At 39.2% G+C, this 20,953-nt stretch overlaps 1 pseudogene; it reads right to left on the reverse strand.

Annotated features, from left to right (window-relative positions):
* Window positions 1-9,929: 9,929 nt before the first annotated feature.
* LOC149197384 (pentatricopeptide repeat-containing protein At1g77360, mitochondrial pseudogene) lies at window positions 9,930-10,491 on the reverse strand (annotated as a pseudogene).
* Between the last annotated feature and the right edge of the window lie 10,462 nt (window positions 10,492-20,953).

Genomic DNA, 20,953 nt, shown 5'->3' on the forward strand with positions numbered 1-20,953 from the left:
AGAATCTGTGTCCCTTAGACTCAACCCATTTTAATATATTTTTGTAAAAATGTTTACATAGCATTTTCATGAGGAATTACGGGTTGGGGCTATCACAGTATAAAAATAAGGATAAAATTACATTGATACCCTTAAATTAGAAATAACATAAATATCATCCTTCCATTCTTCATGCTCTTCAAAATAGAAGGTTTTTAATAAATTTTGAATAGCTAGAAGGGATACTTTTTAATTTACTGTGAAATAAAATAAGTCAATGGGAATTATGAAAGTATTTTTTCTTCCTTTGGAAGCAAAGTGAAGGTCATAATGAATCCTCTATCAAATATATTCCAAGGAAAATATTGTATGAGTCAAGTTGGTTGGAATATTTAGGGTTCTACTTATGCACCATAGATTGTGATTACCGTATAATTTCTCTAAATGTACTAATCCCCTCACTTCAATTGATCATTGATATGGAGGTGGAATTTGCATTCTTCATGAATCTTAGGAGGGAGATTATCATAAATCAGATAACAAACAATGGACATGAACCCATCAAAATAATAGCACTGTAAAGAATAATATACGAATATAACATTGCAAATAATAATATATTATTATAACATTGTAAAGAATAATATACTAATTTGGGTCTCCAAGGTAAAATAGATGTGCTAGAATGTTTTTTTTTTTCCATTATATCTTTTCTATTTTTAAAAATCTCTTTACAATAATGAAATGTACAAGGTTAAACCCTAAATTGTATCATTGTTCTTTGGTTATACAAAGGTCTTTTATGAGAGGCATGATTCCATCCCTATTGTTAGAATTATTCTCCAACTTTTTAGTAAATAAATTTTTTATTTTATGTAATTGTTCCCTAGTTACTCCTATTCTAAAGAGACTTAATTTTCCTTTGGAAGCCTCATTAATGTTAATATTGAATATTCCTACTAAGGGCGGTGTCCATATCTCTTAATGAGGAAGAATTGGGAGGTTTTCCTTTAGGGGCATGAAACCTATCAATGATTTCAAGTTGCTAAGGGTAGAGTGGTATTATCTCTGCTTTATCAACCAACCATTCTAGATCCAATTCTAGGCACCAATGATCTCCCTAATATTCAATTATTGCACTCTTTCCATATATTCTAGAAAAATAAATATATGAATAGGACCCATAACCTCTTCAGAATGAGTTTATAGAATGGGATTTCTCTCTATTCAGTTTTCTAGATGAGATCCCCTCCCTTCTAATAAGTCTATCTGAAATGAATCACTCTCTGGTCCAAAAAAGAAGAATCCACCTTACAAGTTTTTAATAGGTGAGCTATGGATTCATAATCAAATTTGCATAAATATTTTTAAGTTTTTTTTCCAAAGAACATTTTTTTTAAATTTTGTTTTTAATTATTTTAAGGGGAAAGTGATGTTGGTGTAGGAGTGGGTAAATTTTTTTTATTGTAACAATCATAGATTTTAAGAATTTGGTTTCAAAGATGTTGGAATTTTAAATCCAAAAAAAAAATGGTGGTTTTACTAGAAATTGTTTTTTAATTGAATGTTGATTTTAAGATTATGATTATAATGACACGAGTTGTTAAGGCCATTGTTTCAATCAAGTTGTAATTGTAATCTGAAAAACAAAAAATTTGTGCTACTTGTCGCACCAATTTTTGATTCAGAGATTAATTTTACATATTTAGTTGCAACTATACTAATTTTTAAGTCCTTGGTTTCAAACTATTACTAATGTTAAATGTGAAAAAAGGAAAAGAGGCACTACTAGTAGCAAGAGCGCCACTTTTCAATTCAAGGGTTTCTTTTAAGGATTTTGTTAGCAACATTACCGATCATGGTTGCAAAATGTTGTGATTTTAATATTGAAAAAAAAAGGTGCATGAGTGGGAGCACAATTATTTTAATTAAAGTGACCTCCAAGAATGGCATGAGCTCTAAAGGGTTCCTGTCAAGTTGGTGACTATTATTCATATCTTGGTGCTTATAAAATGGCCTTACAGGTCAATATGTAAAAAACATTATATATATATATATATATATATATATATATATATATAGAGAGAGAGAGAGAGAGAGAGAGAGAGAGGTTTCTTATACTTTGAGGTATGTTAAACCACACTTACTTGTCTTCAAGTGTTGTAATGATGTCTTTAGATGTCACCTCTTCTTGGAATACCTATCTCTCTAATATACCTAATTCCCTCGTTCTCCAAGAAAAAAATTTATTTTATTTTAAGCCCTTTTTTGTGTAAGCATTACAAATGACCGCCTAACAAACAAGTTGTTAGGTCCCTATAATGCTAGTGTATCCCCCTTATTGTTATTGTTAATGAATCTCCCTTATTATTATTGTTGTTCCTATGTAGCCCCTATATTGTTATTATTGTGCCCCATAGAAGCCAAGTATTTTTATTGTTATGCCCTTACATTATTATTGTTATGTAGGCTCTAATTATATTGTGACCCCTTAAACTCCTATATATACAAAGAATGTCTTGTCATTTGTATCATCTAAAAAAAAATTATTTGCGTAATGTAAAGGAGGTCTCCCCCTCAAATAATATAGTTTTTAAGTCATTTATCTATCATTTATACTGTTTTATGAGCTGGTTGCATAACATTTGGTATCAGAGCTTCAGATTTTAGGGTTTCACTTCTTCAAACAAGCCATCTTGGAATTTTCGCTATAAATTATTTTATATGAGGCTTTAGAAGTGGAAATTTTAACCACATGGAGATAAAATATTAGTGAACTTCATGAACACATTTAGATCTTGGTTCGCTATATTTTCAAAGTTATGATCCGAGGAAGTTAGGGTTTCTGCAGGCTCCAAAATTCAAACTCAAATAGGTGACAAAGGGAAAATTGTCATAACTTTCCCTACAAGCATCAGATTGAAATTTTGTAAAACGTGACTGAAAGTGCACGAAATCTAGTTTTTCTTGTATCATTCTCAGGGTCGAATGTTGAAACAATGACATGTGGCATTCCTTACAAGTTCGCTCTACTGAACCAGTCCATAATCAAGCCATCGTGGGAGATTGGGAATAACATTATCTTGAAGAATCCAATTTTGGTCTGACTTGTGGCATTGGAAAAAATATGCAAAGGTCTACCATGGGAAGACATTTCCGACCTTGGAGATCTGAAATTAAAGAGTTACAACAGTTTCAAGATCGAGCTCCTAAAAGCAAGAAAAAAGTGTGTATTTTTTCTTTTCAAATTGCATAACATTTGTTTGAAAATTCAGTTTGAAATGATTCCAATGGAATATTGAAGCATAGATACTAGTATTTGGTTCTAAAATTCCTCCCAAAAAAAATTCTACACCAATTAAGCTCTTATAAATATCTACTATGATGCATGAAGAGGAAGAATTTCAACATGATATATCAAAATTATGGGACCAAGTGCAACAAATTTCACTCTCACAAAGAGCAACCAAAGATGAACTAAAAGGGGACATGGATGGCTTAAAGGCATAAATAAAAGGTAACATGGATGGTTTAAAAGGAAACATAGATGGTTTAAAAGGCAAAATGAATGGCTTGAAATCATATATGGAAGGTTTAAAGGAAGGTTTGACAAAGTTGCTACAAGAAATGCTTTCTAATGGGGGAAGGGTATTCCGTGAAACTCATGATGAGAACAAAAGGAATGTTAATCATGATTTTAGAGACTCTAATGTTCGGTTTCATACCCACCACATTCCAAATATAGATATGAGGAATTTTGATGGCAAGGATCTGGTAACACGGATACTACAGATGGATAAATATTTTGATCTCCATGATGTGCAACACAGAAAAAGGTACACATATCATCTTTGTATTTAGAACCCAATCAATTTGTATGGTATAGTTTCCTTTGTTCTCGTAAACCACTTGTCAGTTGGTCAATTTTTACAGAGGAAATGATAGCACATTATGAGGATACAAAGAACAACACCTTCTTTAGCTAATTGATAAATCTCAAACAAAAGGGTTCAATGGAGGAACACGTTCAGGACTTCCAAAAATTGAATATTAGGGTAAATAATATTCCAAAGGAGCATATGAGTGATCTATTCATAGGTACTTTAAAGGATAACATCCAACATGTTTTCCTTTGGGAACCTGATTCATTAGAGAAGGCATTCAAGGTCGCAAGAAATGTTGAAAGAAAAATTATGGCAGCAAGGAATTATACCACTCAAAACTACAAAGATGGAAGTGTTACTTCTCCTAGCATTCCAAAACCTACAAGGTTGACACCACAACAATTGGAGGAAAAAGTAGCAAAATGGCTTTGTTATAGTTGTGATAGAAAATACACTAAAGGTCATAAGTGCACTGAGAAGAAATTATTTTATGTAGATTGTGAAGAGGAGGAAGAAAAGGAACAAGAAACATCAAAAGAGAATGATATACACCAGCAACCAACCCCAGATAAAGAATAAATGGATTTGACCATATATTGTAATGCATTGGAAGGAATTACCACTCCTCAAACTCTCAAGATAGAAGGATATATCAAGAAGAAAAATTTAACAATGTTGATTGATTCTAGTAGTACCCATAATTTTATTCATTGTAAGATATCCAAGGAATTGAACTGCTTCCTATATCCAGTACTAGCGTCTCAAGTGATGGTTGCAAGTGGAGGAACTATAAATTTCTCTACAAAGTTCCATAATATCAATATAACCATGAGGGAATATGTATTGAATAGTCCAGTGTTTTCCATTCCAATGGATGGTGCTGATGTTGTACTACGAGTCCAATGGTTACAATCTTTGGGGATGATATCTTTTAATTTTCAAGAACTTTTCTTGAATTTTTTTAGGAAGGAAAGGAAGTTGAATTAAGGGGTATCACATGGAACCAAGAAATATAATCAACTCTATTGGCATGACAAATATTTTGAAGAAATAACAACGAGGAATAATTTCACAATTATGTTCACTAGAGGTTCAAACTTCTAAATCATCTATTCTCCAAATCTCAAAAAAGTCTTGGACAATCATTCCAAGGTGTTTGAGACACCCAAAGCCCCCCCACCTATTTTTGATCATGATCATGCTATTCATTTGATTCCAAGAAATGTTCCTCCAAACATCAAGCCTTACAGATATCCTTATTCCCAAAAGAGTGAAATTAAATGTATGATTGTAGAAATGCTAGAGGCTAGTATAATTCAACCTAGTCAAAGTTATTTCTCTGCTCCATTAGTATTGGTGCATAAGAAGGATGGATCATGGCATATGTGTCCAGGTTGTAGGGATCTCAACAAGCTCATTATTAAAGATAAATTTTCCATTCCTGTCATTGATGAATTGTTGGATGAATTACATGGAGAAATTTACTTCACCAAGCTCAATATTTGTTCAGGATATCATCAAATTAGAATGAAGACCGAAGACATTCCAAGAAAAACATTTAGAACTCATGAGGGTCATTATGAATTTTTGGTCATGCCTTTTGGCCTTACTAATGCACCTTCCACATTTCAATGTTTGATGATTTCCATTTTAAAACTCTTCCTTAGAAAATTTGTGTTAGTATTTTTTATGATATACTAATCTACAACAAGTCTTGGAAGGATCATATTCAACATATTGACAGGTTGCTCAAACTATTGGAGGAGAAACAATTATATGCAAAAACCTCCAAATGTTTCTTTGGAGTACATGAGGTGGAATATTTGGGTCATATTGTATCTTATGAGGGTGTTAAGGTAGACCCTAACAAAATAAAGCCATTGAGGAATGGAAAATCCCCACAAACATAAAGCATATTCATGGATTTCTCGGGCTGACATGGTATTATCACAAGTTTGTTAATAATTATGGAAGAATAGTGGCACCTCTGACATCATTACTGAATAAAGATGCATTTTCTTGGACTCTAGAAGCAACTAAGGCCTTTGAACATATTAAAGAGACAATGTGCCAAACAACGGTCTTAGCTACGCCAGAATTCACAAAAACCTTTAGTGTTGATCCATGTGGATATTGGTGGCCACCTTCCTATTCCACTTGGACCACCAACACCGTCTCTTTTAGTTTTTTGGTTTCCTTAATTCTATCACATTTTACTATTTTGGCAGTTTTTCGGGTCCTGGACTTCTAGAGCCATTTTGACCCTAAATAACATTTTTAGGGAAAACAAAGAGACGAGAAATGTCCCAAACTAACCTACACTTTTACTTTTGACTTTTTCTTCGAAATCTTCAAAACAAAGGTATTATGATAACCAAACGAAGATCATATGCGAAAGATACGACCCTGGGAAGTTGATGTACCAATTTACCCAAATGAGGCCCACATGTTTGGTGCTTCATCTCCTAGGGTTAGGTTTTTGGATGTTTAGGGATTTCCATTGTTTCTCAATGATAAATAGGCCTTTGAGCCTCATTATAACATAGTTCATAGGAATGTAGCTGCCACATCTCTTGTCAGAGACAAACTACCATCGTCGAAGCTATCTTATTTCCATTCTATTTGTAAGCATAGTTCAATATTTTTCTATTAATGAAATGAAGTGTTTTTCTATTGCATCTCTATATTTATGATTATAGTTATAAGTTGTTTCTTTCCTGTTTAAGTTCAGATCAGTGGTATCAGAGTGGTCTGCTCTTTCTCTGTTTTTCTTTGCATGTCCCTAACGAGGTTAGGGTATAAGGAGTTAGGGCTCGATCTGGTTGAACCGTTGCAAGATCAGCCTCACAAAACTCGACGACTTCCCATGGAGGAAAAAAATAAAGACGATGGGGCAGGAGATCATTTCAAAATGTTGCTCGAGCAAGCCCTTGAGTGACAAAGGGATGCAATGATGGATAACTTTGCCCAAATCCTTCGATGGCTACCCACAGGCGATGCATCTTCATCCAGTAGCCACTCTGGAGGCACCACTCCTTTTAAGGTACAAATTAACTTCGATATTCCCATGTTTGAAGGCCTAATAGATGTATACACCCTTAGATAAATGGTTAAACCTGTCGGAAGGATATTTTTCAGTTCATGACTTTTCCAATCGGGAAAATATTACTTTTTCACTTCTCAAAGCTACCCCACACATCAAGGACTTGTGGGAAACCTACTGTGAACAAAAGGACGAGAGTGAACCCTCGTTGTTTTCAGCCTCACCCACTTGAGATTCTTTATGAGACGCCATCAAGGAACAATATTACCCTGTTGGTAGCTATGAAGATAAAAACATAAAGTGGACCACGCTATGGCAGGGAAGGAACCAAGATGTGTCGGTGATCCGGATTTAAACAAGAATGCAAAAAACATAGATATAACCATAAATATAGAGATGCATCATAAATAACACTTCATTTCATTAATATCAAATATTGAAATATGCTTACAAACATAATGGAAATAAGACTAGCTTGGGCGATGGTGGCTTATCTCTGAGAAGAGATGTGGTGACTACATGCCTCTGAACTGAGTTACATTGAGGCTCAAAGGCCTATTTATTATTGAGGAATAATGGAAAACCTTAAAAATCCAAAAATCTAAACCTAGGAGATGAAGCGCCAAAACGGTGGGCTCCATTTGGGTAAATTAGTACATCAACTTCCTGGGGTCGTAACTTTGGCATGTAATCTCTGTTTGGATATAATAATACCTTATTTTGAAGATCTCAAAGAGAAGGCCAAAAACAAACTGGAAAGCCAATTTTGGAAATTCTTTGTCTCTCCATTTTCCCTAAAATGTCATTTAGGGCCTCAAAACGGCTCCAGAAGTTTAGCACCCGAAAAACTGCCAAAAATAGTAAACTATGCTACAATTAAGGAAACTGAAAAACTGAAAGAGACAGTGTTGGGGGTCCAAGTGGAATAGGAGGGTGGCCACCAATATCCACCTAGATCATTCCTCCCCCCATAGGAAGCAATGGTCCCCATTGCGTTGAGTGCCTCCATGAGATGAGGAAAATTCGGTTGAACCTGGTCCTTGGTGAGATGTTCTACAATCTCTGATGTGTCGAGTAACGGTGGGAAGCATGGTCGAGGTTTATGCAAGCCAACGAATGGAGGAATGTTGTGCTCCAAAGCATTGTTTCCCATAGATTTGGTAATGGTGGAAGGACCATATAGGATTGGTATGAGTTTTCAATGGGCTCTTATAAGGCGTTCTTTCAACAAATGCAACTAGAGTTTGTCGCCCACCTAAAACTTGTGTGGCACCCGATGTTGATCATGTTGCTGCTTGTACTTGGAATTTTCCACAATGGAGTGGAGATATATCACCCCTTGGGTAGAGGTGCTCCAGGAGTCAGATCGAACGAATGCTTGACCTGACAGTGCAGTGGTACCCTTGTGGGTGAGGAGAAGATGTCCCTGTATTCTTTCATGACCATATCCACCTGCTTCAAATGCATGGAGGAACCCTTCCCAGGGGCCATGGATGTGGCTACGATCTTGCCCTTACTTTGAGAGTGAACCAAAAAGAAAATAAACTTCCTGGTCTAAGAGATTATCTTACTGCATTTCTTGGCAGAGATCAAAGAGGTGGTGATAGGTGGGGCTACCTCTGGTATCTTGTATAACGTATTACCCAAATAAATAATCATACAACGAGGTCTAGACTCATATACAACATGTTTCTTCCACAAGTATTGTTGTCCTAATAACACATCACAAACATCGAGAGAAGAAACATCACACAATACCTCATCTATGAAGGGCTTGATGTTGTAGGTGTTGGACACCTAATCCTAATGGGTTAGTATGGAAGTCGAATGGACAAAAGCAATCCAAGAGACCTTGGGATCTGAAACCCAAGAGTCATATGTTGTACTATAAATGTATATATGATGTTAATAAAAAATGTAATCACTAATTTATCTCTCCTAGTCTTTGTTGTCCATGTGTGTTTAACATGGTATCAGAGCAGGCGTATTCCTGCCCTGCAAATTAATTTGAGCCATTTGTTTTATGGCCTCTCTATGTAGTTTATTTCTGCCATAAATTTCATCAATATTTTATCATGAATATTTTCTCAGCTAAAATTTAGCTGCAATCTGTTATTTCCCAGCGCTATTTTTATTGACCTGCCTTCCAAAAACGCTCCTTGCTCAGACCTGCCATCTCTACCCCAGCAAAAAAGTATCTCTGACTGCAATGCATTCCTGACCATGGCCTCTGCGCATTCCTGAATTTGTAACGCTGGTCCTTCATTTAAACATTGAAGTGTTATCTGCCATCGTCTGCGCCATTGTCTGCCATATTATCTGCATATTTCCAGCGAGACCTTCACGGTGGGAGGTTACTAGTGGACCATTTATTTCTATCATGATGGCAAGCATGCAGAGGACAATTCGCTGTATGTTTCCGTTTTTATCGCATTGACCAGCGAGGGAACTAACGTTCGCGCTTTGATTTGTAATTGTTGTGTAAATTGTTCTGAGAGGACCCTCCTTGGGAAAAGCAAGCTTCTGAAGGGTTGCTTCAAAGACAGGCTGCAATACGTGGAAGACATTCCTCTGTCTATCGGAGTTTTCGGCGTAACATGCATCGCCATTGCCGGAGTACACGTGAAGAACTCCCTGTGGATTAATGTCGTGTTCGCAAAGGGCGATGAGAACAGAGAGGGTGTGACGGTCGAGACCCGTCTGCAGAAAATTTGAAATCGAAAACGCCAAAATCCAACGACTCCCTCGCGTTTTGTGGACACTTCTCTGGCGCAGTAGAAGCGTGGTGCTGGCTGTGGGGTAGCGGAAACACACTCCACTGTGAGGGCTGGTTTTGGTTCTGTTGTGTGTTGAAGACCACCTGTAGCACGATTTTCTCTCTCCCTTAGTGGGTCGAGTCACTCCCTTTTATTGGCTAGGCAAGCGGCCACTATACGAACGAGCTTCCTGTGGAACAAAGGCATCGAATCTTTCATCTCCGCTGAAAGTCGTGGTGTAAGATCTTCCTCGCCAAGTCCATCTGGTCATATGGGTCTGTCGGGAGCACCCTCAAGAGCACTGAGGAGGCTATTAAAAGCCTCTAAATCAGCCGGCACTCCAAATTTCTCCATGGTTTCGAAAGTGTAAACGACCTTTTTGACTTTCTTTACATTGGCGTACCTTCGAATGATTATAGCAAATGTTTCCTTCGTCAAAGCCCCCTTTATTTTCATTAAATTAACCACTGTCCATATGAGTCCGTACTGCCTAATTTTTCCCAGAGAATCGATGATAATGTGATAAGCCTCTACGTTGTACGCGTAACCCTGCTGTTTTCGAGCCCATTCGAAGAATCTATAAGCCTGCATCCCTGGGTTTTTCGAATCTCTTCAGCACTTCTTCTACTAATTTTGGTGACGCTTCCACCTTCGATTTCTGGAGGACCTCTGAGACGTCGACCGTCGGTGAAGACATGAGGAATTCGCATATCTTTTTCAGGCTCGCGGCCTGTAATTTATCTCCGCCTGGGGTCCGGGTTTGGCCCGATGAGTGAAGGAGTCTCCGCCATTTTTGAGTAGAAGTGTTCGCTGATAGAAATTTCAACATTGCCACAAATTTTTGGTGGACATTACGCGTAGACATATCCACCGCCCATTGTTCCTAGAAGAACTTCAACCCAAACGACCGAATAAACAGCAATATTTCATTATTACGTTTCTCAGAGGGAAATACAACTGAGGCAAAATAAAAGACACAGAGGCCAGTCCATCGACTATCTTCATTCTTCGCGAGCCTCGTGTTCTGAATTATAACGGTGGGAGGCCAGACAATATCATCATCCGTTGGCTTGAATTTCCGTTGGCTTAAATGGAATTGGTAATGAAGTTGTGGTGTAATTCTCGCACAGCCTTGAAGCTGACTGATCATTAATGGAGTGACACTCTCTCTTATTTCTATCTTCGTTCGCCAGCTTTGCGATTTTGAAACAGAATCCATCTAGTGTTTATGGTGGATTGAGTTTTTGTGTTTTCTCTGCTTTCTTGAGCTCCCTTTCAAAGTGTTTGTAAATTTCGATTAACAGCGTCCATCAACATTATATCTTTGTGAAGGATTTCACATTGCTTGGGTCATTGTAGCCACCTGTTCTGCCATACAACGTGGCCCTCAGTGTAATTGTTGCGACTGTATATGGTACATTATTTTGTGTTTTCGCTGTTACAAAGAGAAAGTGTTCACCCGCAGAGTCTACATGGTAGATGCAAAATCTCCTCAAAAGATTGTTGTAGAGGAGATTCCAGATATTCTCTTGATCCTGTTATACGGGTAGCCTGAAGAATTCTTTGGTTTGAAACTGCAACACGAAATCTTGTTTTTAATTCGAATTGTCCGCTCCGTTTTGTCTGGAGATGCGTGTGCTTGTAGTGAAAAGCGTGCAGTCTCGCTATATAAGTTGAGCAGCTGGGTAATCTTACCACCACCTCCGACAGAAGAAATTTTCTTCAGTTGTTTTGCAATTGATTTGGATTCGAATTGAGAATTGAACAGTCTGTTCGGCCATCCTGCTCATGTAAATTCTGTGTAGCAGAATTCTCGCTCTAAGTGCTTTACACCCATCACCAAAATATCGTAATATTTTCTTTTCTAGAGTTTGTGATGCAGAAGTAAATTTGGCTTAATTCATTTGCTGCACATTTACAAAGGATTTTTCTGTGTCTTTGTACTCTGAGTGGGCGTCACTTTTACTCATTGGGTCATAGTTGTAATCAGTGTTTTAAAGGGGTGTAATTTTGATAATGAAGAATATGCCTCGAATTACTGAAATATTAGAGTTCTTAAAAACTCTCATACATTCCTCAAATCATGATACAGTGAGAATAAGAAAAGCTTCTCTGGTTGATATTAGAACCTGTTTGTATAATGTACAAGAGAATATTGAGTTTTTGCAGCTTGAGACAAAGCTACAGCAGGAAGAATTACAGCAGTGGAGTCATCATTCTGAACCTGTTTCTGTTCAGAGGATTGAAACAGACTCCCATAAACAGCAAGACAATAATATTACAGTTCATTCAGATTCAGTACCCAATAAAGCAGCAGCTGTACATGCAGATGCAGAAACTCAGTCTGCACTTCCCAAGCCCATCATCAGACCTTGGGAACAACTTGTCCACAACAAGCACAGAACTGGTCTTCGATATGACAAAGACTTTTCCTTTCATATTCCAGACTATGCCAAGCCCATTCAGTTTCAGAGTGTTGGATTCATTCATGACAGTTCACTTGCTCCTCATGACAGTTCAGCTTCAGCTGTTCCAGATTCTGCCCCTCTTCCACAGCAACAACAACAACAAAAACAACAGATCGTGAAATGCCAACACTGTGATCGAGTTGGCCATCTGAAAGATCACTGTTTTGATCTTCATCCATGTAAGCACTGTCATAAAACCAGTCATTCTTCACACAGATGCTTCAAAAACAAACATCCTGCAAGAACAAAGATTCATCTAGGATGGATCGCTTCTTGGCAATGGGCATCAACAGCCAAGAAGATATTCCAAACACATGTCAGAACTTGTTCCAGAGTATTGAACAGTCTTGCAGTTGAGTTTTCTCCATCTTCTCACCTTGTATCTGACAGGGGGGAAATGATGGTCATCTACAAGCTTCAAAGTCACATCAAGCGAGCCTGAGCCACAACTTGCCACACCAGTTTCAAAGTTGTAGCCAGAGACAAACATGCTTGAACATGCCTTCAGTTGGAAATCTGGGACACTTCCTCTAGCAGAAGACTCCAGCTTCTTGCCAGTTTTGGAAGAGTTCCAGGAATCGCAGAGTTGTTGGTCATCCTTAAACCATCACAGATTAAGAACACTTCCTCTAGCAGAAGACTCCAGCTTCTTGCCAGTTTTGGAAGAGTTCCAGGAATTGCATTAAGCATTCCAGAGTTGTTGGTCATCCTTAAACCATCACAGATTAAGAACACTTCCTCTAGCAGAAGACTCCAGCTTCTTGCCAGTTTTGGAAGAGTTCCGGGAACTGCACTAAGCGTTCCAGTGTTGGTGGTCATCCTTAAACCACCGCCCTTTTTTACCAACATTTCATAGAGCACATTCAGCCTAGTGCTGCCATGCATTTTTTGCACATTTTGTATTACAGCTCTCTTCTTGGACTCATACATAACCCTTCGGATTAAGGGGGGGAATGTTGGACACCTAATCCTAATGGGTTAGTGTGGAAGTCGAATGGACAAAAGCAGTCCAAGAGACCTTGGGATCTGAAACCCAAGAGTCATATGTTGTACTATAAATGTATATCTGATGTTAATAAAAAATGTACTCACTGATTTATCTTTCCTAGTCTTTGCTGTCCATGTGTGTTTAGGGAAGGCTACATTGTTGGTTGACTCGGAGATCTCGTCCTTGGTGAATCCACCCGATGTTGTATGATTGCGGGTGTGGTATTGTTAGTAGGCCAAGCTGCTTCATGACCTCTGTTGAAATGAGGTGCTTTTGGCTTCCACTATCGAAAATGAATTGCAACGACGAACCCTTCACCCACATTTGTGAGTGGAAACGACGTTCCCCCTCCTCTAGATCGTCGGGCTCATTCTTCTGGATCTTTGCAATGGCAACAGTGGCGCTGGGATCTACATCAATAACCTACTTTCCTTTGTCATTCCTCTTATTGGGTTTTGACTCAGGGTCGTAACATGCATCTAATTCTGAAGCCTTCAACTCAACCAACAACGACTACCTGGTCTAACACTCACTTATGTTGTGAGTGGAGCTCTTATGGAACTCACACCACTTTTCTATGTCCTTCTTTGACTTCATGGTGGTGTTGTTTTCTTGCAGCTTTGACGAGTTGTCTTCAGTCACTCCTCCTTGGCTTTGCCCTTTTGTCTTTGGATTCGCAGATCCAAAGTCTCTCTTCTTTTGTTTAAACTTCTACTCGATCTTGAGAGTGTATTGGTATGCCGTGCCAAGCGAGGAGATGTCTAGGAACTCCATCTCAACTTAGATGTATCTGTGTAGGAAACCTCGATATTTGAGTACCAAATGCTGCTCTGAATCCTTGATACCCAACTTTGTGCGAAGGGTATGAAAAATATTGGTAAACTCCGGCACGTCTTGGTCCCTTCCCTGCCATAGCATGGTCCACTTTATGTGTTTATCCTCATAGCTTCCCACAGGGTAGTAGTGCTCCTTGATGGCATCCTGGAATGAATTCCAAGTGGGTGCGATGAAAATAGTGAGGTCGTACTTTCATTCTTCTACTCGCAATAGGTTTCCCACCAGTCCTTGATGTGGGCGGCAGTTTTGAGAAGTGCAAAAGTGATCTTTTCTCGACTGGAAAAACCATGAATAGAAAAATATCCTTCTAGCAGATTTAACCATTTATCTATGGCATCTGCATCTATCTGACCCTCAAACATGGGAATACCAAAATTAACTTGTACCTTAAAGGGTGTGGCACTTCCCGAGTAGCTGCTGGAAGTCGATGCTTTGCACCTGGGTATCCGTTGAAGGATCTGGGCAAAGTTGTCCATCATCGCGTTCCTTTGTCACTTGAGGGCTTCTTCGAGCAAGATTTTGATAGGATCTCCTGCTCCCTTGTCTTTCTTTTCATCTGCCATGAGAGGTCATCGGGATTTGCGAGGTTGATCTTGCAAAGGTTCAACTAGATCGAGCCCCTACTCCTTTTAACCCAACCTTGTTGGGGACATGCAAAGAAAAACAAATAAAGAGCATAGCCCTCTGATAACACTGATCCATATTTAAACAGGAACACAACAAAATACAGATATAACCATAAATACAGAGATGCAGTAGAAATAAGACTTCATTTCATTAATAACAAATATTGAAATATGCTTACAAACAGAATGAAAATAAAACTGGCTTGGGTGATGGTAGCTTATCTCTGAGAAGAGATGTGGTGGCTACATGCCTCTGAACTGAGTTACATTGAGGCTCAAAGGCCTATTTATTATTGAGGAACAATGGAAAACCATAAACATCCAAAAACCTAACCCTAGGAGATGAAGTGCCAAAACTGTGGGCCCCATTTAGGTAAATTGGTACGTCAACTTCCTAGGGTCATAAATTTGGCATGCGATCTTTGGTTGGCTATCATAACACCTCATTGCGAAGATCTCAAAGAGAAGGTCGAAAAAAAACTAGCAAGCTTGTTTTGGGATGTTTTTGGTCTCTTTGTTTCCCCTAAAAACCTCGTTTAGGGCCTCAAAATGGCTCCGGAAGTTCAGGACCCAAAAAAATGCCAAAAACAGTAAACTGTGCTACAATTAAGGAACTGAAAAATTGAAAGAGACAGCATTGGGGGTCCAAGTGGAATAGGTGGGTGGCCACCAATATCCACCTGGATGAGTCAGAGTTCAAAATATTTTCCATACCCTTCGCACGAAGTTGTGTATCAAGGATACTGCGCAACATTTGGTGCTCAAGTACCACAGCTGTCTACACAAGTACATCCAGGACAAGATGGAGTTCCTGGATATTTTCTCGCTCAGCACGGCGTACTACTACAATATCAAGATTGAGCAGAAGTTTAAACAGAAGAAGTGGGACTTTGGATCTGCGAATCCAAAGCAAGCAAAAGGCGCCCCCAAACTATAGAACAAAGGACCAAGCCATGGCGGGGCTACCGAGGACAGCCCGCCAAAGTCGCAAGCAAAGAACAACACCACAAAGACAAAGAAGGGCACGGGAAAATGGTGTGAGTTTCATAAGAGCTCCACTCATAATTCAAGTGAATGTCAGGCCAGACAGTCACTGGTGGCCGAGTTGAAGGCTTCTGAATCAGATGCATGTTCTGACTTTAAATCAGAACCCAATAAGGGAACTCACAAAGGGAAGCAGATCATTGATGTGGAGCCCAGGGCCATAGTGGCCACCACCAAGATCTAGAAGATTGAGCCTGAAGATCCAGAGGATGGGGAACGCCTCTTCCACTCACATATGTGGATGAAGGGTTCTCTGCTACAGTTCATTTTCGACAACGGAATCTAAAAGAACCTCATTTCAGTAGAGGTTTTGAAGCGGTTGGGCCAAAAGGCTTCAGCATATCCACAGTCGTACACCATCGGGTGCCTTCACTGAGGACGAGATCTATGAGTCAATCAGTAGTGTCATCTTCCCTACAACATCAAGCCCTTCACGGATGAGGTATTGTGTGATGTTGCTCCTCTTGAATTTTGTGATGTATTGTTAGGACAACCATACTTGTGGAAGTGACATGATGTATATGAGTCTAGACCTCGCTTTGTGATTATTACCTTGGACAACAAGTTGTACAAGATACCAGAGGTAGCCCCTCCTACTTCCATCTCTTTGATCACTACAAAGAAATGCAGTAAGATCATTTCCCAGACCAAGAAATTTATTTTCCTTATGATTCTCCCTCAGGGCAAGAAGAAGGTTGTGGCCACAACTTCCAGGTAGGGCTCCTTTGCACAGAAGCAACATATGGACAAGGTTTTGGAGTAGTACATGGATATTTTCGCCTCATCTACAGGGGTACCTTTGCATTGTCAGGTCAAGAATTCCATCGATATGACCCCAGGCGTGTCGCTGCCCAATGGGCCAATCTATCAGTGCTATGTTCTAGAGAACGATGAGATCAAAAGGAAAATTCAGGAACTATTGCAGAAAGGGCACATCAGGCTAATCCCATCACCTTGTCGGAGGCCGATTGTATTGGTACAGAAGAAGGATGGGACTTGGAGGCTCTGTATTGACTACCAGGCATTGAACAAGATCATTGTCGAGAATAGGTATTGAATCCCGTGGATTGATGACCTTCTTGACCAGAAAAAGGGGCCCAATTATTTCAGCAAGATTGACTTGAAGTCAGGTTATCACCACGTGCCTATCGAACCCTTTGATGTGTGGAAGACTGCCTTCAAATCCAAGGAGGGCCTTTTTGAATGGTTGGTCATGCTGTTCAGATTGACGAACACCCTCGCAACCTTCATGAGACTGATCGATGATATCTTGTGACCATTCACCAATGCATTCGTGGTGGTGTATTTAGATGACATCTTGATCTTCATCCAGTGTTGGGACAAGCACCTCCACCATATTTGACAGGTCCTTCAAACCTTGCAATAACACAAGTTGTGTGCTAACTTGGAGAAATGCACCATTGGCCTAACCGAGGTTCAATATTTGGGTTACATAATTGATGAGCAAGGTGTACATGTGGACCCATCCAAGATACAAGTCATTCGGGATTGCCCAGTACCAACCACTCTAACAGAGCTCTGTAGTTTTTGGGTCTTGCCAACTTCTACCATAGGTTCGTGTTAGGGTTCTCTCATATAACTTGGCCTTTAAGTCAAGTCACCAAGGGTGGAGCAAAAGAAAAGTTTTTTTGGTATGAAACCCAACAACAAGCTTTCTCCGAGTTGAAGAATTGCCTCTGTTTTGCACCAGTTCTCACATTACCAGACTTGTAACAACCATTTTAGATTGAGATAGATGCCTTCAACTATGCTATTAGTGCAGTTCTTACTCAACATGGGCATCCAGTGGCTTACCACAGTGAAACACTTTCAAACACAGTCTGAAAGTACCCCACTTATGACAGAAATTTATAGGCCTACCATCAATGGAAGCATTACATTATGAGGAAGGAAACGGTCATCCACATAGACCACTGACCTCTTATACAGACACAAGGGAAGTTTCAGAACAATCGCCATCAGAAATGGTCCACCTACCTGCAATAGTTCCATTTGAACATTAAGTATAATAAGGGAAGCACCAATAATGTCGTTGATTGCCTTAGACGACCACTGTTCATGGCATTGATCACTGTGCTCAACTCTTGTGGGAACGAGACATCGGGGTGGCCGCATATTTACAGGCGATCCAGAATTCGGTAACAAATACTAGGCACTCCTGTAAGGGAAGAAAGTTCTAAATTTCACCTTCAGGATGCACTGTTATGCCACCTAGGATACATATGTGTTCCTTCAAGAAATCATGCCAAGATGATTTGGGAGGCACACTCAAGTCGGGTCATTGGACATTTCGGAGTAGAGAAAACAATGGTGGTATTGTAGAAGTATTTTTATTGGCTGAAACTTCATCAGGATGTTGGGAAGTACATCAGATCTTTCACCGGCTGCACCGTTGCCAAACCAACCATCAAGAAGCAAGGCCTCTATACTCCTCTACCTACTCCTAACCGGCCTTGGGAATCTATCTCCATGGATTACATTTTGGGCCTTCCTTCTACTAAGCATGACAATGATTGTGTTTTCGTGGTTGTTGATAGATTCTCTAAGATGGCCATCATGGCAGCCTACAAGAAGAGTATCACAATAGAGGCCACTACTAAGCTCTTCTTTGAGCGAGTGTGGGTACACTTTGGGATCCCACAATCCATTATATTAGATCATGACAACAGATTCCTGAGTGCATTTTGGTCAAGTCTCTCGTTGATGTTGGATACAAAACTTACTAAGTCCACGACTTGCCATCCACAAACTAATGGCCAAACAGAGGTTGTCAACAGGATGATCTTACACATTCTACGCATGTACAACTCAAAGAATCCATGGACATGGAATGAAAGCCTCCCCTGTGTCCAACACAACTACAATAGAGCTCTCCACAGCTCAACGGGCCACAACCCCTTTCAAGTAGGGCTGGGATTTCAACCATTATGTCTCATTGATGTGGCCATACCATTTACAGCTACTTAGGAAGATTCGGCTCATGTCCAGTCTGAAGCCGATAGGTTTAACAACTTCATTGAGTGTATTCAATACATCTATCAGTAGGTCCATGATATATTAGATAGAGTCACTACTAAACACAAGTAGCGCCATGATCAACATTGGTTGCCGCACAAGTTCTAGGTGGGTGACAAAGTTTGGCTACATTTGCAGAAGGAGCACATCGTTGGACCCCACCGCAAGCTTTGCCCGCTCCGATATGGGTCATTCACCATCACCAAGGCTGTAGGGGACAATGCCTTCAAGCTTAACATTCCACTGTTCCTTGGTCTGCACCCAGTGCTCAATGTAGACCGCTTTCAGCCATACTTTCCACCATTGTTGGACACATCCGACGTTGCACAACAACTCACACCAACAGAGCTAAACCCAAACTCCATGGAACATGCAACCACTATTTGGATCATGGACACACAGATTAAGAACAGTCGCCAGCAGAAGATCCAACTATATCAGTTTGTCAAAGCTGGCCAACTCCTTCTCCAAGGCAAGTGGCTCATCAGGGACCAAGTTCAACAGAAGTTTCCCCATCTCATAGAGGCACTCAACACAATGGGGACCATTGCTTCCTAAGGGGGGAGGAATGATCCAGGTGGATATTGGTGGCCACCCACCTATTCCACTTGGACCCCCAACGCTATCTCTTTTAGTTTTTCAGTTTCCTTAATTATAGCACAGTTTACTATTTTTGGCAGTTTTTCGGGTCCTGAACTTCCGGAGCCGTTTTGAGTCCCTAAACGACATTTTTAGGGAAAACGGAGATACCCAAAATGTACTAAAATAGTGTACTAGTTGTTTTCGGCTTTCTCTTTGAATGCTTTGAAACAAGGTATTATGATAGTCAAATAGAGATAGTATGCCAAAGTTACGACCTCGGGAAGTTGATGTACCAATTTACCCAAACAGGGCCCACAGGTTTGGCACTTCATCTCATGCGGTTAGGTTTTTGGATGTTTAGGGTTTTCCATTGTTTCTCACTAATAAATAGGCCTTTGAGCCTCATTGTAACACAATTCAAAGGCATGTAGCCACCACATCTATTCTTAGAGATACAATACCATCGCCTGAGCTATCTTATTTCCATTCTATTTGTAAGCATAGTTCAATATTTTTCTATTAATGAAATGAAGTGTTTTTCTGTTGCATCTCTGTATTTATGATTATATCTAAAATTTGTTGTGTTCCTGTTTAAGTTCGGATCAAGTGTGGACTGTGATGCCTTAGGAAATGTTATTGGTGTTGTTTTAATGCAAGAAGGAAGACCCATTTCTTTTGAAGTCTTCAATCAAAAGAAAGTATTTACACAAACCTATTTATGACAAAGAAATGTTGGAAATACTACATGCACTAAATCAATGGCGACATTACCTAATGGGAAGACATTTCAAGGTAAAAACAGATCATGATAGTCTTAAATACTTTTTGGAACAAATATTATCTTCAAAAGAGTAGCAAAAATGGGTCATAAAGATGTTGGGTTATGAATTTGAAATCATCTACAAAAGAGAGAAGCAAAATGTGGTTGCAGATGAACTCTCAAGAAAGGATGAGGATGTGGAAGCATTTCTTTGTGCCATTTCTATTATCCAACCTGAGTGGATAGCTGAAGCAAGGGCTGAATGGAAGAACGATGAAGAGGTGTGGATAGTCATTCAAAAGCTGCAACAAGACCCTAGTACATTTGATACATTTAGCTAGAAAAATGATTCATTATGGTACAAATATCGCTTCTATCTTTGTAAGAATTCCCAACTCAAATAAAATATTCTTTTGGAATTGCACACCTCTCCCTTAGGAGGGCAATCAACATTAAAAAAAATTACCACATGGTCAAGAAGGAATTTTTTGGGATGGCCTTAAATCTGATATTCAGAAGTTTGTGGAAAAATGTTTGGTTTACCAACAAAATAAAGGTGAGAGAATTAAGAACCTAGGTATGTTACAACCTTTAGCCATTCCAAGTCAGTGTTGGGAGGAGGTCTCAATGAATTTTATCAAAGGTTTATCCAAGTCTAAAGGAAATATTGTCATCATGGTGGTAGTTGATAGACTTACCAAGTATGCACACTTTTGTGCATTATCTCATCCTTTTAAATCCAATACAATTGCTACTGAATTTATGGAAACAATTCAAAAGCTTCATGGAAACCCAAATATTATAGTAAGTGATAGAGATCCCATTTTCATTGGAAATTTTTGGATGAAATATTTTCTTGTCTTGGTAATCAATTAGCTCATAGCTCATATTATCATCCTCAATATGATGGGAAAACTAAGATAGTGAACAAATATTTGGAAGGATAACTT

This window comes from Pinus tabuliformis, chromosome 2_2 (assembly GCF_031772625.1).
Source record: "Pinus tabuliformis cultivar Carrire ecotype Pingquan chromosome 2_2, CPIR1, whole genome shotgun sequence".
Lineage (NCBI taxonomy): Eukaryota > Viridiplantae > Streptophyta > Pinopsida > Pinales > Pinaceae > Pinus > Pinus tabuliformis.